Genomic DNA, 16,084 nt, shown 5'->3' on the forward strand with positions numbered 1-16,084 from the left:
GAAAGCAAAGGCTCTGCCTCACATACTACTTTTAAATATCATAGGAACGATAGGGAAGAGAGCATTCTCAGACTGAAGTGCTCTGTTGGGGTGATATGGTACTATGGTGCATACCTCATCCCCGGCTCCTGTCAGGATTGGGCTGGTAAACGCCAGATCGCTGGTGAACAAATCTTTTATTCTGAATGAGTTATTCACCTCCTGGAACCTGGACTTCATGTGTATCACAGAGACTTGGCTTAACTCTGGTGAGTCCAGTATTTTATCCAAACTTTTACCAGCGGATTGTTCCTATTTTAACACACCAAGGACATCAGGGAGAGGAGGAGGTAAACAGTGTTTTTTACAGCCCTCGTCTTCCAGCTTTGAGCTCACGTGTTTTGAAGTCAGTCGCTCTAACTCTGTGCTCTTTGCTGTTATTTATCGTCCCCCTAAATACAATAAGAATTTCATAAATGACTTTTCAGAATTTATAGCTGGGATTATGCCCAACTATGATCATGTTCTTATTGTGGGAGATTTTAATATCCATGTCTGCTGTCCTGACAAACCTCTGGTGAAGGAGTTTTTAAGCCTCATTGACTCTTTTAATCTGGTCCAGCCCGTACCTGGTCCCACACATGAACACGGACACACACTAGACCTGGTCTTGTCACACAGTCTACCTGTGTCTAACGTGGAAGTGACTGACACTGCTTTCTCTGACCATATGGCTGTATTATTTGATGATGTGTTTTCGCGCACTACAGTTCAAACCAGCGCTCCTGTTCGCCGCTGTCAGATTATTAACCCTTCCACTGCTGCCCAGTTCTCAACTGCTTTTAACCAGCTGTCTATCCCTGCCGATCGTACTCCCTTGGACACAGAGGACCTCAGCTCCTGGTTTCAATCTTCTTGCCTAACCATTCTGGACTCTGTGGCACCATTAATAACCAGGCAGCCCAAGGCTAAAACGGACCCTTGGTTTAACGACGCCACTCGGGCTGTGAGGAGGGAGTGTCGTAGAGCTGAACGCAGATGGAAGAGGGACAAACTGCAGGTGTCTCTTCAAATCCTAAAGGACTGCTGGCGCCTCTATCAGGATACGGTCAAAGAGGCTAAAAGAAAATATTTTTCTAAGATCATTTCCTCCAACAGTCACAATCCACGTGTGTTATTTACAGTGTTGGTCAAGTTACTTGAAAAAAGTAATCAGTAACTAATTACTGATTACTTCCCCAAGAAAGTAATCCGTTACTTTACTGATTACTTATTTTCAAATGTAATTAATTACTTAGTTACTTTTTAAAAACACGATTTACAACCTGAATAGGTGATAAAGTGATAGATCTTTCAGCCCAATTCTACTTTTTCTGCATAATCCATCATACAAAATGTAATCAAATGGAAAAGTCTCTTTTTAAAACTTGTTTTATTAGTTTTAATCTTTTAATTTTATGCATCAAGCAAACATTTAATTATATGCAACATTCTCTGACTGGAAGAAATTAGTTTAACATTTAAACCTATTTTCTGCACATTCCAGCACATAAAATAAAATATTTTGTGTGTTTACACTCAGTCTTTCAAATAGATGCAAGTAAAACACAGCAGAAAATAAATAAAGTCAAAGACTCAGCGGTCCTGTTGCTCTATTTTCACCTGTAAAGCAGGAGTGGCGTAGGCGGAGGTTTACCCTGGTGCAGGTGTGCCGCGGTCAGTGGAAGAATCCGCGAGTTTCTCTGTGAGTTTCCCATTACGTCGTAGCTACTCGGTGCTTGTTGGAAGTTTAGGGGTTTTTTTCGCTGTAAAAAGAAGTTTTCTTCCCACGCACAGCGGACACTAATGTTTTTGTCACATTTTATGGAATCAAACTCAAAGTAAGGTCAGTACTTCCACGCTTTAAACGCTGCACGCTCATACTCTCTCTTCACTCGATATATGATCCATTGTTGATCTGCACACAGCTGTTGTCACGAACGTCGCGCTCGCTTGCGTCACTGTCATGAGACATTCTCGCAAAAAAATCACGGTTTTAGTAACGCAGTAACGCAGCGTTCCTACGGGAAAGTAACGGTAATCTAATTACCGATTTTGCAATAGTAATCCCTTACTTTCCTCGTTACTTGAAAAAAGTAATCAGATTACAGTAACGCATTACAAGTAACCATCTCTGATTATTTAACTCTATTGACTTAAGTCTTAAATACTCCACAAAGTGGCTGCTTGGAGGCCTCTCATAAACTAATGATTTTATGTGTTTTTCATTGAGAAGGTTGCAGCCACGCGGGCTCTCCTGAGTCTGACCGCTCTGTCTTGATCCCTTGCTCTGCTGTTTTTAACCAGTTTGAGCCTGTGTCTCTTTCTTATTTAGAGGATGTGGTTGGCCACCTGAGGCCCTCTGGTTCCCCAAATGATCCTGTCCCACCACAATTTTTTAAGGAGATTTTTCCTAGCATAGGCCAGGCTGTTCTTACTGTTATAAACAGCAGTTTAATATCTGGTGTAGTCCCTGCTAATTTTAAGCATGCAGTAGTACAACCCCTGCTTAAGAAACCTGCCCTGGACCACACTGTGTTGGCTAACTACAGGCCTATCTCCATTTGTGGTACTGCTTTGAAATGGTTTAGGTCAGGGGTCCCCAATCCCAGTCCATGAGGGCCGGTGTCCCTGCAGGTTTTAGATGTGTCCTTGATCCATCACAGCTGATTTAAATGGATAAATGACCTCCTCAACATGTCCTGAAGTTCTCCAGAGGCCTGGTAATGAACTAATCATGTGATTCAGGTGTGTTGACCCAGGGTGAGATCTAAAACCTGCAGGGACACCAGCCCTCGTGGACTGGGATTGGGGACCCCTGGTTTAGGTCTTATCTTTCTGACAGAACTTTTAGTGTTAACTTTTTAGGGTATGAGTCCTCCTCTGCCGCCTTTCAGTCTGGGGTCCCGCAGGGCTCAATTTTAGGGCCTCTGCTTTTTTCATTATATTTACAGCCCCTGGGAACTATCCTCAAAGGCATGGAATATCCTTCCACTGCTATGCTGACGACTGTCAGATTGATCTGCCTCTGAAGCAGAAAGATGCCTTCTCTATTAAGCCACTTTTAGCATGTCTAGAAGATATTCAATCTTGGATGTCCCTAAACTTTCTAAGATGTAATTCAAGCAAAACTGAGATGATTGTGTTTGGTCCCAGTGGACCTTGTGAACCCTCCACTATTGACTTGGGACCAGAGATGGGCATAACGCGTTACTTGTAACGCGTTACTGTAATCCGATTACTTATTTTGAGTAACGAGGAAAGTAAGGGATCACTATTGCAATTAGATTACTGTTACTTTCCCGTAAGCACGCTGTGTTTTAACCGTGATTTTTTTGCGAGAGTGTCTCATGACAGTGACGTAAGCGAGCGCGACGTTCGTGACAACAGCTGTGTGCAGATCAACAGTGGATCATATATCGAGTGCGGGAGAGAGTATGAGCATGCAGCGCTTAAAGCGTGGAAGTACTGACCTTACTTTGAGTTTGATTCCATAAAAAGTGACAAAAACATTAGTGTCCATCGTGCGTGGGAAGAAAACTTTTTTACAGCGAAAAAAAACCCTCAACAAGCACCGAGTGCGCAACAACATAATGTGACATTCACAGAGAAACTGCCGTATCCTTCCACTGACCGCTGCGGCACACCTGCACCAGGGAAACCTACGCCTACGCCACTCCTGCTTTACAGGTGAAAATAGAGCGACAGGACTGCTGAGCCTGTGACTTTATTTATTTTCTGCTGTGTTTTACTTGCATCTATTTGAAAGACTGAGTGTAAACACAAAAAATATTTTATTTTATGTGCTGGAATGTGCAGAAAATAGGTTTAAATGTTAAACTAATTTATTCAACTCAGAGAATGTTGCATATAATTAAATGTTTGCTTGATGCATAAAGTTAAAAGATTAAAACTAATAAAACAAGTTTTAAAAAGAGACTTTTCCATTTGATTACATTTTATATGATGGATTATGCAGAAAAAGTAGAATTGGGCTGAAAGATCTATTGTTTTATTACCTATTCAGGGTTTTAAAAAGTAACTAAGTAACTAAGTAATTAATTACTTTTGAAAATAAGTAATTAGTAATGTAACGAGATTACTTTTTGGGGGAAGTAATCAGTAATTAGTTACTGATTACTTTTTTCAAGTAACTTGACCAACACTGCTTGGGACCCCTGGCAGAGTATTTTAAACCTGTTGTTTCTAACCTGGGTTTTAAGATGGACAGTGATTTTAAATTGGACACTCAAATTAGGGCTACTGTCAAGTCCAGTTTTTATCATTTAAGGCGTTTGTACCTGGAGGTACCCTGGTCCAAGAGAAAGCTCAGAGGGGATAGGGCCTTCTCTATTGCTGCTCCTAATCTGTGGAACAATCTTCCCCAGCACATTAGAGAGGCCCCTCACTGTCCACTTTTAAAACACGTCTTAAAACCCATTTTTACTCTTTGGCTTATTGTTTTAATCTAATTATCATTTTATACTATTTTTTTTATTGTTTTTGCTATTTGTGCTAATTTTATTATTTTAAATGTCATTTTAATTATCCTTTTTTTATCTTTATTTTATTTTATTTTTACTTTACTTTTAAACTTATTTAATGTATCATTTCTGGGATGTCAACTGTACAGCACTTTGTGTTCAGCTGGGACTTATTCTAAAAGCGCTATATAAATAAATTACTTGCTTGCTCGCTATGACATCTTGAAGTTAAGATGGGGCCTGATTATTTAAGACCTTGTATGTGAGGAGCAGGATTTTGAATTCAATTCTGGATTTAACAGGAAGCCAATGAAGGGAAGCCAAAACAGGGGAAATCTGCTCTCTCTTTCTAGTCCCTGTCAGGACTCTTGCTGCAGCATTTTGGATCAGCTGAAGGCTTTTCAGGGAGTTTTTAGGACTTCCTGATAATAATGAATTACAGTCGTCCAGCCTGGAAGTAATAAATGCATGAACTAGTTTTTCAGCGTCACTCTGAGACAGGATATTTCTAACTTTAGAGCTGTTGCGCAAATGGAAGAACGCAGTCTGACATATTTGTTTAATATGTGTGTTGAAGGACATGTCCTGGTCAAAAATGACTCCAAGGTTCCTCACAGTGTTACTGGAGGCCAAGGTAATGCCATCCAGAGGAAGAATCTGCTTAGATACCATATTTCTAAGATTTTCAGGGCCGAGTACAATAACCTCAGTTTGATCTGAATTAAGAAGCAGAAAGTTAGCGGCCATCCAGGTCTTTATGTCTTTAAGACATTCCTGCAGTTTAACTCATTGGTGTGTGTTATCTGGCTTCATGGACAGATAGAGCTGGGTGTCATCAGCATAGCAGTGTAAAGGGATCAATAAAGTATTCTGATTCTGATTCTGATGTATAGTATGTCTTCTAATGATGCTGCCTAAGGGAAGCATGTATAATGTAAACAGAATTGGTCCTAGCACTGAACCCTGTGGAACTCCATAATTAACCTCAGTGTGTGAAGAGGACTCTCCATTTACATGCACAAACTGGAGTCTATTAGATAGATATGATAGAAACCACTGCAGCGCAGTACCTGTAATACCTACAGCATGTTCTAATCGCTCTAATAGGATATTATGGTCGACAGTATCGAACGCTGCACTGAGGTCTAGCAGGACAAGCACAGAGATGAGTCCACTGTCAGAGGCCATAAGAAGATCATTTATAACCTTCACTAAAGCTGTTTCTGTGCTGAGCTCTGAAACCTGACTGAAACTCTTCAAATAAACCTCTGCAGATGATCTGTTAGCTGTTTGACAACTACTCTTTCAAGGATGTTTGATATAAAGGAAGGTTGGAGATTGGCCTATAATTAGCTAAGACTGCTGGGTCTAGAGATGCTTTTTGAGTAAAGGTTTAACTACAGCCAGTTTGAAGGCCTGTGGTACATAGCTGATTATTAGAGATAGGTTGATCATATTTAAGATCGAAGCATTAATTAATGGCAGGACTTCTTTGAGCAGTTTTGTAGGAATAGGGTCTAAAAGACACGTTGATGGTTTGGAGGAAGTAATTATTGAAGTTATCTCAGAAAGATCAACTGAAGAAAAAGAGTCTAAATTATGATCTATTGAAATATTGAAAGTAGCCATATGTAATAATATAGATCTGTGGGATGTTATGAATATGTTTTTTTCTCCAATTGTTAAATTTTATTTGTGAAGAAGTTCATGAAGTCATTATTAGTTAACGTTAAAGGGAAGGTTGGCTCAACAGAGCTCTGACTGTTTGTCAGCCTGGCTACAGAGCTGTAAAAAAAAAACTATGATTGTTCTTATGTTATTTACTTAGTGACGAATAGCAAGATGTTTGAACTTGCTCCTGCCCTCTGTCCAGCAGATCACATCTAAACAGACAACAGTAATGCACATGCACAACAATAACTGGGTCACCTTGGATAAAGAGCACAGCTGAAAGAGAACAATACAGACTGAAGGGGAAGAGAGGGAAACTAGGGGGAGAGAAAGAGAGGAATGGGTGGTCGCTTTGCTGCCATGACGGGGAGCAAAACTGAGATTTAACCTTCAGATACAAAATTATTGTTAAACTGCAACTGGAGTAGATGGTCAATGTAATGAATTCTGGGTTTAATCCGGCACTAATCTGCTTTTAATCCCTTATTGGAAGAAAAGATTTTGATGAAGTCTTTCAGGCAGATTTGGAAGTGATTTTATATCGAAGTATCTCTACAGGCTACAGCAGATGGTGACATTAACTGGACGTAGTCTAATTGGCATCCTTCCCAGTGAGGAGGATGAGCCAAGGGAGGATCAGCTATATCCTTCACCAGAATCTCAATATTGTTTCCTATTTAATCTGTAGGAAACGCCCACAATACTGAATTATTAACTAGGCTATAGGAGTGGATGTGAGCATATATGGTTGACTACGTCTTTGAGTTAGTCCTCTTATGCCTGGGAACCTGCCTAGGGGATCGCAGGTGGGATAGACTCCAGCTCCCACACAACTCTAAATTGTTTGATTTGTGACTGAAATGGTGCAAAAGACGGGGCCATGTAATATTTGTTGGTTTTGTTTGTCTATTTCCTCTGTTCTGTCTCCATCTGCATCTTTGTCAGTATAAGTTTCTCTTTGAGTTACTTTTGTGATTTAATAGTTTTCTGTTGTTTCTGGTTTGCTTTCTTTTCCTTCTTATCCTGATTTTCTGTAATTTGTTAATTTCTTCCAACTGCGTCTCACTTCATATCTTTCTCCGTGTCTTTGTCGATATCTTTTGTTGTTTTACATTTGAATCTTTCATTTTAAATTGCTAACACACCAGAAAACACACAAGTCCCATTGGCTGAAATGTTTCAAGGCTTTATAAATAAAGTATTGTGGCGACACACTGGTGCCTGGACTTAATAATAATAATAAGAAGAAGCTCCATCACAAGTTAAAGCACTTATTGTGACTTGCTAAAATGACGTGTATGTGTTTAGCTCAGGAAGCTCAAACCCTGAACCAAACATGCCAACGATTTTCTGTTCTGACAAATATCTCTATAGCACCACCTCCAAAAATATATTGCCTACATCATTTCAACACAATTTCACAACCACAGATTATATTGGTTTTATATATTTAAAATGCTTATCATGTAGGTCTTTGTACTGTGTATGCTTTCATCTCTCTCACTTTAGGCCAGTCAGTTAATCCTGTGATGCTTATTCTGTTGTGCATCTCTGGACATTTCTTTTTAATTTATAACTGTTTGCATATCACACAGTGGGCTATATCTCGCTTCAAAGCTTCTATTTGCATGTTGCATTTATGTGTAAGTTGTATGATATATAAATTATTAATAGTAATGAAACATTACTTGAGCTAAAAATGGACAAAAAATTGAGCTAAAAATACAACTTTTGATGTGTCTGTAATGGTTCATCTACCAATACAGAAGTGCCTAAAATGCAGTACCACTGAGGGTCGGTAGGTCTCGCCTATTCCCACTCACACTCCCACTGAAAAATTGTGACCTTATCTCATGAATTTCAATCTGATGTCAGTGCAGTCCTAAATCATGAGATTTGGGTGTCCCCCAGCAGTTCTATCCACTTGTGCAAATATGGTCTGTTCCTAAATTAAGGCCACCATGTGGTCAGAAGGATTGAAGAGGAACGCTGAAACTTTGTGTTGGGAAAGTTTCAGTGACTTACCATTATTCTAATTATTGAAGTTAATTCAGAAAAATCTTTAACAGAGAAGTTTTTAGTGGGAGGAACGTTTTATCACTCATCAGGTGACGTCTTCAGTCTCAGCTGACTGCAGGTTTCCAACCTTATAAACAGGACATTTGTACAATGACTGAAACCAGCACCACTGAATGAACAATGGGCTGGGAGGTCAGTTCATTGATTATTAATTAATATGCAAATGTCATGTCAAATGTCAATGTCATGGCCATTGATCAACAACCACTGATCAATGGCCATGAGTACCATTCACAGAGAGTTGGGGAATGGCTGCAATCACAGCATTGGAAGATGGTGACAGATGTACCCTTAGGCCCCTCCTCCATTCAGAGATGGTCTTTCCCTTTTCACGTAAACGGCCTCCTTGACTCCGCCCTCAAACCAGCGTTCCTCCCTGTCCAGGATGTTATATCCTCATCATTGAAAGAGTGTCCACTGGCCTGTAGGTGTAGATAGACTGCAGAGTCCTGGCCTGACGAGGTGGCTCTGCTGTGTTGTAGCCAGAGGTTGTTTGGTTTCCCCGATGTATAAATCCTGGCAATGCTCCTGCACTTAACAGCGTACACTATGATACTCTGTTTGTGTCGGGGGACCCGATCCTTGGGGTGGACCCGTTTGGCGCAGCATGTTTTGGTGTTTAAAAGCCACAGAGATGCGGTGTTTAGAGAAAATGCGTCTCAGCTGTTCTGATATTCCTGACACATATGGGATCACTACAGGTTTTCACTTAAGCAGCGGTTGTCCTTCTCTCCTGGATTGGATGGAGCTTTCTTGTTGACAAAAGTCCAGGTGGGATAACCACTTACTCAGGGCCTTCTTGATGTGATGTTCTTCTGCTTCTCTGGCCGCTGTGTCTGTGGGGATGGTGAAGACAGATGTAACATCGTACGAGACCATGGTTTCATCTGCCTCCATCATGACATCTCTCACTTTCTCAACAAAATCCAACGTGTTCTGGATGTGGTGTTCAGAGCTGCCTACCAGCCGTTGAGGATTGAAGACAGAAACTTAGAGATGTTATAGGGTGACCGAGTTGATCATACAGACAATCGGTCTTAAACCCTGTTTCTGTATCTTCGGTAAACCATACAGACTTGGTGTAGACTCCCCTGGGTACAGCCTGTGGTATGAGGTCCGGTTGGTAGCCTTGTCTTGTTCTAAGTGCTTCAGACAGTCTATCACCCTCTTGCTGTAGCCACTTCCTGGGTCTGGTTTCAGGGGCTCATAAGTATTTTTGTCACTAAGCAGTGACAAAATTTTCTCATGATAGTCTTTCTGGTTTAGCAAAACTGTGCACCTGCCCCTTGTCTGCTGGAAGGATGATAATGTTGTTGTCATTGTTAAGTGATGTGAGTGCCTTCCTCTCCTCCATGCTGATGTTGGATGCTGGGGGCTTTGCATTGCTGAGGCAGGCCCAAACTTTTGTCCGTAGTTGCTCTGCTTCCATGTCTGCATGTTGGTGTTTGAATTCCTGTTTCTGTGGCTGTGATAACTGATAACAGCATTCAGGTAGCTGTTCTGCACTGTATTGGCACAAATTATATCTGTAAATTTCGTAACAGTACTTTCAGAAAGACATCTACTGTGATGAAATCTATTCCCCACTGCATTTCTGTAAATAAATGCTATTAGTAAATGATCAGAGAAACAAGGGTTTTCAGGAAACACTGTTAAATGTTCAGTTTCTATGCCATATTTGAGAACAAGATCTAGAGTGTGATTAAATCTGTTAATAACAGATTAAATGTTGAGGCTGTCATTTTTAGCATCTACATGAATGGTAAAATCACCCAAGTCTGAGAAATCTCTGACTGAGGCCCAGGTGGACGATAGATATCAACAACAAAACAAAACAAAAACGTTTTTTGATATTTCCAGCTGGGGTGGAAATGCGAAGCATCAGGCTTTCAAATGAATTTAGACTCTGTCTGGGTCTTTGGTCGATTAATAACTTGGAGTGGAAGATTGCTGCCACACCGCCCCCTTCTGTCCTGTGAGGGTTCGAGGATTCTGACATTTATATAACTGTTGATTCATTTAAACTAACATAATCATCCTGCTGTAACCAGGTTTCTGTAAGGCAGACTAAATCGATTGTTGATCAGTTATTCATTCATGTGCTAACAGAGACTTAGAATAGAGATCCCTAGTGTTTAAAAATCCACTAATACATAATATAATAAAAACATCCAAGATTAAAAATACTGTATGAAAACTACAACAGTGGCTCCAGTGGACACATTTTTTTGTGTTTTACACTCAGTTTCACTTCAGCTCTTTGTAACTTTCCTCGGCTCCACAGCTGCACTGTCTGTGCTTCTAATTCTGTATATATTTTATTTTATGTTTATCTTTGTTTATTTTATTCTTCTTCCATCAGCTCTGTTCCATCAACTTCAGTTATCAATTAAACACAGACCTACAATACAAAATAATATTCAAATACTACTTTTTCTCTTACACTTACGGGACTTTTCAGCTTCACAACACTTGAGATGGAGTTCTTACTGAAAATAGAAAAATCCCTGGTCCCAACAAAGAATAATTTCAGCACCTGTTAGTTCACATTGTTGTCAGCATGCGATCAGGCTTTCAGAAAACTTTAAAGGCAGGCAGAAAATTGAAGAAGGGCTGATTCTTACCTGCTTTTCCTGCTGTTGGAGTGCTGATTGTGGTTGATAAGACTACTCTGAAACTGATAAATGATCTTATCTTTCTGCTTCTTTAACTCTTTCTGTCGCCCCTGATGTTATTCTGGTCTTTCCACGTTCACTCTAACCCCGAGTCTCTCGTTCTCTCGTCCATATATCTCACTGCCAGCAGGGTGCATTCTGAGTATGTGTGGGCAGCAGCCAATCAGAAAACAGCAGCCTTTGCGACACTGGTGGCACACACATGTTCAGCCTCACACTCTCATACTGACTCACTTTTTACAGGCTACATAGCAAACGATGCTCTCTCTGTCTCTGTCTCTCTTTCTCCAACAGAGAGAGAGGCACATCTGTCATCTGCTACTCTCATCCAGCCAGAGGATTTTTGTATGTTAAAACTTGATAATCTCCTGGCAACGCATGGTCCCTGCAACGCTGAGATTGAATGATTTTATGTTTAAAGTTTCCTTGCAGTCCTTGTGCTTCATGTAAGGCTTGAAAAAGCTGGTACTTACGTGCTGGTTTCTATGTAATGTTGGGTTAAGAATGTTATATAATCTCTGATGTCACGTCAAGCACATCAATGGAGGTTTTTTTCTGAATTCAGAATAGTAACAGAGAGTGTCAGCCAGGCCTCAGGATGGAACATGAAAATATCAGTGATATGAAATAAAACATTAAGCTGTCACCATGATGAAAGTGTCCTGAAGGAGTATTTAGTATAACCAACACACCGCAGGCCCTCTTCTGTGTTGTTCTCACAATATTAAGCATCTGAACTGGATCTTATGTTTGAACTGAAATCCTTTATTGTCATTGTACACAGTACAATGACAATAAAGACCGTGGCTCAGGGGGTTGGGAAGCGTATCTGTAACCCAAAGGTCGCTGGTTTGATCCCCGGGCTCTCTGTCCTGGTCGTTGTGTCCTTGGGCAAGACAGTTTTCCCTACCGCCTACTGTTGTTGGCCAGAGGGGCCGATGGTGCGATATGGCAGCCTCGCTTCTGTCAGTCTGCCCCAGGGCAGCTGTAGCTACAACCGTAGCTGCTTCCACCAGTGTGTGAATGTGAGAGTGAATGAATAGTGGCATTGTCAAGCGCTTTGGGTCCCTTGAAAAAGCGCTATATAAATCCAATCCATTATTATTACAACAACGAGATTTAAAGATAACTTCTCTTTAAATACAAACAGTAAAATAAGAAAGCAACTCTAAGTACTAATGTGTTTCAGTTCCATCAGAGATGCACCACTGATAGCCTGTTTACTCCAAAGGACATAGGAAATTTTTCCCAAAAGAATTTCACATTTCAGTTAATCTGACCACAGAACAGGTTTCTACTTTGCTTCAGTCCATTTTAATTTAGTTTTCTCGGGTGGATCGGTCGTAGGTCAGCAATGGCAGAAATGCCCTCAATAAAATGTTAAACTAGTCCATAAATGACATGGTGAAAGACCTTGATCAAAATTTAAGCAGAATACCAACTGATAAACTGTATGAACCTGTGGACACTTCTTGGTCCAGACGTGCAACTGCAGATGCTTGCTTCAGTTGGCCAAACAGTTCCTGGTGACACCAGCTTCTTCTGGTCCTTGTAAAAAAAATGGTTCTCAAATGCTGGGGAAGTTGTCTCAGCAAGGGAGATACCATGTAAGCCCATCCACTGTGGAATGGTTATTATTTCTCAGTCAAAACACCTGAGTTATATAAGCACACACATCCAGTACCCCAAACACAGTACCAAAGAAAATATCCAGTACACCAAACAAAGTCAGAACTAAATAAATAAAAAAGCCTTTGCATTATGTAAAAACATTTTCACTGTCCATTATGTAATTTACAATGTTTTGGTCTATTTGATTATTTTATAGATTACTCAGGTAGATTCTTTAATACGGGATGCAAAAACCTAAAAAAAAATAAAATAAAAGGTCATATTTCCAGGATATTTGAGTCGTTCTCCCTCCATTAGTTTGGATTTTATAATACATTTGAAATGTGAATCACAAGTGCAAGGATTCCTTTGGCTGTGCAACAACCAATGCTGCCACTAGATATAAAGCTCCTTGAGGAGACTGTTGTTGCAATTTGGCACTATGTAAATAAAATTGAATTGAACTAGATGACACCCATGAGTGCAAAGAGTAAAGCTCTCAGTAAAGAACCAAGTTTTGACACCGTGTGCCGAGCTGGTCCAGTCACTCTTCTCACATCGGGTAATCACAGAGAAAGTCTTACACTGTTCACCTTCACCCACCAGAGTCGCCACTCATTTTAGGTTACTCCTGGCTCCAGAAACACAATCCCCATATAGACTGGTTAGGGAATAAAATTATCAATTGGAGTTTGTTCTGGCTTGCCCACTGTCTTTTGTCAGCCCTGCCACCTGGATCCATGAAGGAAGATGACTCCCACATCGACATCCCAGACCTTACCACTGTCCCTCTCGGGTATCATGACCTCCAAGAGGTGTTCAGTAAAGACAAAGCACTTTCGCTTCTGCCATATAGACCATATGACTGTGCCATTGATCTCTTACCTGGCGCTCCACTTCCCTCCAGCCGTCTGTTCAACATTTCCAAGCCCAAAAGAGAGGCAATGGAGAAATACATTCATGATTCTCTGGCAGCAGGGATCATCTGGCCTTCATCCTCTCCTGTAGGCGCAGGATTCTTTTTTGTGGCTAAGAAGGACAAGAGCCTCCGTCCATGTATTGACTTCAGAGGTCTCAACGCTATCACCGTCAAGAACAAATACCCCCTGCCACGCATCAGTGCCGCGTTTGAGCCCCTGCAGGGGGCCACTATTTTCACTAAATTAGATCTCCGCAATGCTTAGCATGTGGTCTGTATCAGGGAGGGTGACGAATGGAAAACAGCTTTCAACACCCTGCTAGGCCATTTTGAATACCTGGTCATGCCCTTTGGGTTAACCAACGCTCCAGCCGTGTTCCAAAGCTTGGTCAATGATGTGCTACGGGACTTTCTGAACCGCTTTGTCTATGTCTACCTAGATGACATTCTAATCTTTTCCAGGAACCTCCAAGAACACAAGGTCCATGTTCGGGCCGTGCTACAGCGTCTGTTAGAAAATAGATTCTACGTCAAGGCTGAGAAGTGCGAGTTTCATGCACCTTCTGTCACATTTCTGGGATACGTTTTAGCTGGAGGGCAGGTGAAGACGGACCCAGCCAAGATCCGGGCAGTTCAGGAATGGCCCACACCCACCACTCGCAAGCAGCTACAACGCTTTCTGGGCTTCGCTAACTTCTATCGGCGCTTCATAAGGAAATACAGTCAGGTAGCCACATCACTCACCACACTCACCTCTGTAAAGCGCCAGTTCTCCTGGACGTCTGAAGCTGAGGCTGCTTTTCAAAGACTGAAACATCTCTTCACCTCAGCTCTTGTGTTGATCCAACCAGACCTCAGAAGGCCATTTGTCATTGAAGTAGACGCTTCAGACATCGGTGTAGGAGCTGTCCAATCCCAATCCCCACACAGGCCCCAGAGGGAAAATACGTTCTTTTCACGACGGTTTTCGCCAGCTGAAAGGAACTATGATGTTGGGGACAGAGAGCTACTAGCCATTAAACTTGCTCTGGAAGAATTCCGCCACATATTAGAGGGAGCGGAGCACCCGTTCACTATCTTCACCGATCACAAGAACCTTTCCTACCTTAGGACAGCAAAGCGACTGAACGCCCGCCAAGCCAGGTGGTCTTTGTTTTTTGATCGATTCAGATTCAGAATCTTCTTCTGTCCAGGCTCTAAAAACACAAAAGCCGACGCCCTCTCCCAGCAATACAGTCCAGATGAGGAACATCTTGAACCAGCTCCTGTGCTTCCTGCTTCCTGCTTGGTAGGATTCCTGTCTTGGAGTGTGGAGGAAACCATTCAGACCCTGGAATGGGTCGTGTCATCCCTGCGGCTGCCCGCTCAGCAGTGATTAGGTGGGCCCACACTTCTCATTTCTCCTGTCACCCTGGAACAGGTCGCACAATTAGTCTCCTTAAGCGCCATTTTTGGTGGAGAACTTGGGAACGCGATGCAAAGGAATATGTTGCTGCATGTGAGATCTGTGCCTGAAGCTAAAGACCCGGACTCAGCGGCCTTCCAGACTCCTACAACCTGGAGTCATCCCTGTTGGAGCTTGTCAGTAGCAAAGGCCTGAAGGTACAAAAATGAATACTGAAGAGAGCTTAACACCATTCCTGCTTGAATTTGAAGGCCGATTTAAGTCTATCCTTTCAGAGTTCCAGAGTTAAACACAGGCTGAATATCCAACTGTGACAAACATTGTCCTGCATACAGGGTCAAACGATGTGTCCAAACAACAATGGGAGGTTCTGAAACGGGACTTTATTGGATTATTAAACACTGTAAACTCTCTGAATGCAGCTGTATTCATCAGTGGACCTGTACCGCCGGTCAGAGGAGGAGACGAGAGATTCAGCAGGCTGTTTACACTGAATAAATGGCTTATATCAGCATGTGCTGACCACTCAGTGCATTTTATTGACAACTTTAATATTTTTTGGGAACGCAGGCATCTGTTTAAAGCAAATGGATTTAATTTTAACAAGTCAGGGGTGAAACTGTTCACCTCCAACTTGTTTTATTCCATACGTCATCCATCTGTGCTTGGAGCCAAGGCTGAGATAAACGAGGAGTTATCTCATAAAGAGGAACAAACAGTACTCCAAGAACAGACAAAGCCCAGCAGAAACCTTGAGGAGGAGCTCCATCTGCCCCCACCCGGGAAGAGCCTCAGAAAGGAGAGACATCTGAGGCAAGAAGAGGCAAGAAGAGGGGTCCCTATTTGCCTCCAACTCTCTCAACAACACCAACGACCAGGACCAGGATCTTCCCCAGTCCCCCAAACCCCTGACAGGCCATCACCCCCATCACCCTCCTCCCCCTCCCTTTCTCCCTCCTCCCCACACCTGAAATTCACTGAAGAGATGATGGAGCGGGTCAATGCTGGGCTCAGATCTACCCCCCGGCCCAATCCCTCTTTGTCCCCCATAAACCCCCCACCAAAGCAGCCAAAGGTTCGCCACCGAGCCCCACCCTCAACAGAGCAATCGAAGTCACATTGCCCAGCCTCGCCCCCCTTAGTTCCTCCTTACCACCTTCATGCTTTGTCTCCGCAGTCTGATGTGTGATGTGTGGAGGGTCCGGGCTGCGAGGATTATGGC

General features: G+C 42.1%; 1 protein-coding gene across 1 annotated transcript in view; it reads right to left on the reverse strand.

Annotated features, from left to right (window-relative positions):
* The window catches only part of LOC146554383 (uncharacterized), a 48,854-nt gene extending 37,808 nt beyond the window's left edge, over nt 1-11,046 (reverse strand). The window contains exon 1 of the mRNA XM_085255900.1: nt 10,877-11,046. The gene's annotated coding sequence lies outside the window, so the exon portion shown is untranslated. The remainder of the gene's footprint in view (nt 1-10,876) is intronic.
* Between the last annotated feature and the right edge of the window lie 5,038 nt (nt 11,047-16,084).

This window comes from Mchenga conophoros, linkage group LG18, assembly GCF_057382185.1.
Source record: "Mchenga conophoros isolate Kocher_MC1m ecotype Shallow Benthic linkage group LG18, M_conophoros_male_GT1.1, whole genome shotgun sequence".
In the NCBI taxonomy this organism is placed as follows: Eukaryota; Metazoa; Chordata; class Actinopteri; order Cichliformes; family Cichlidae; genus Mchenga; species Mchenga conophoros.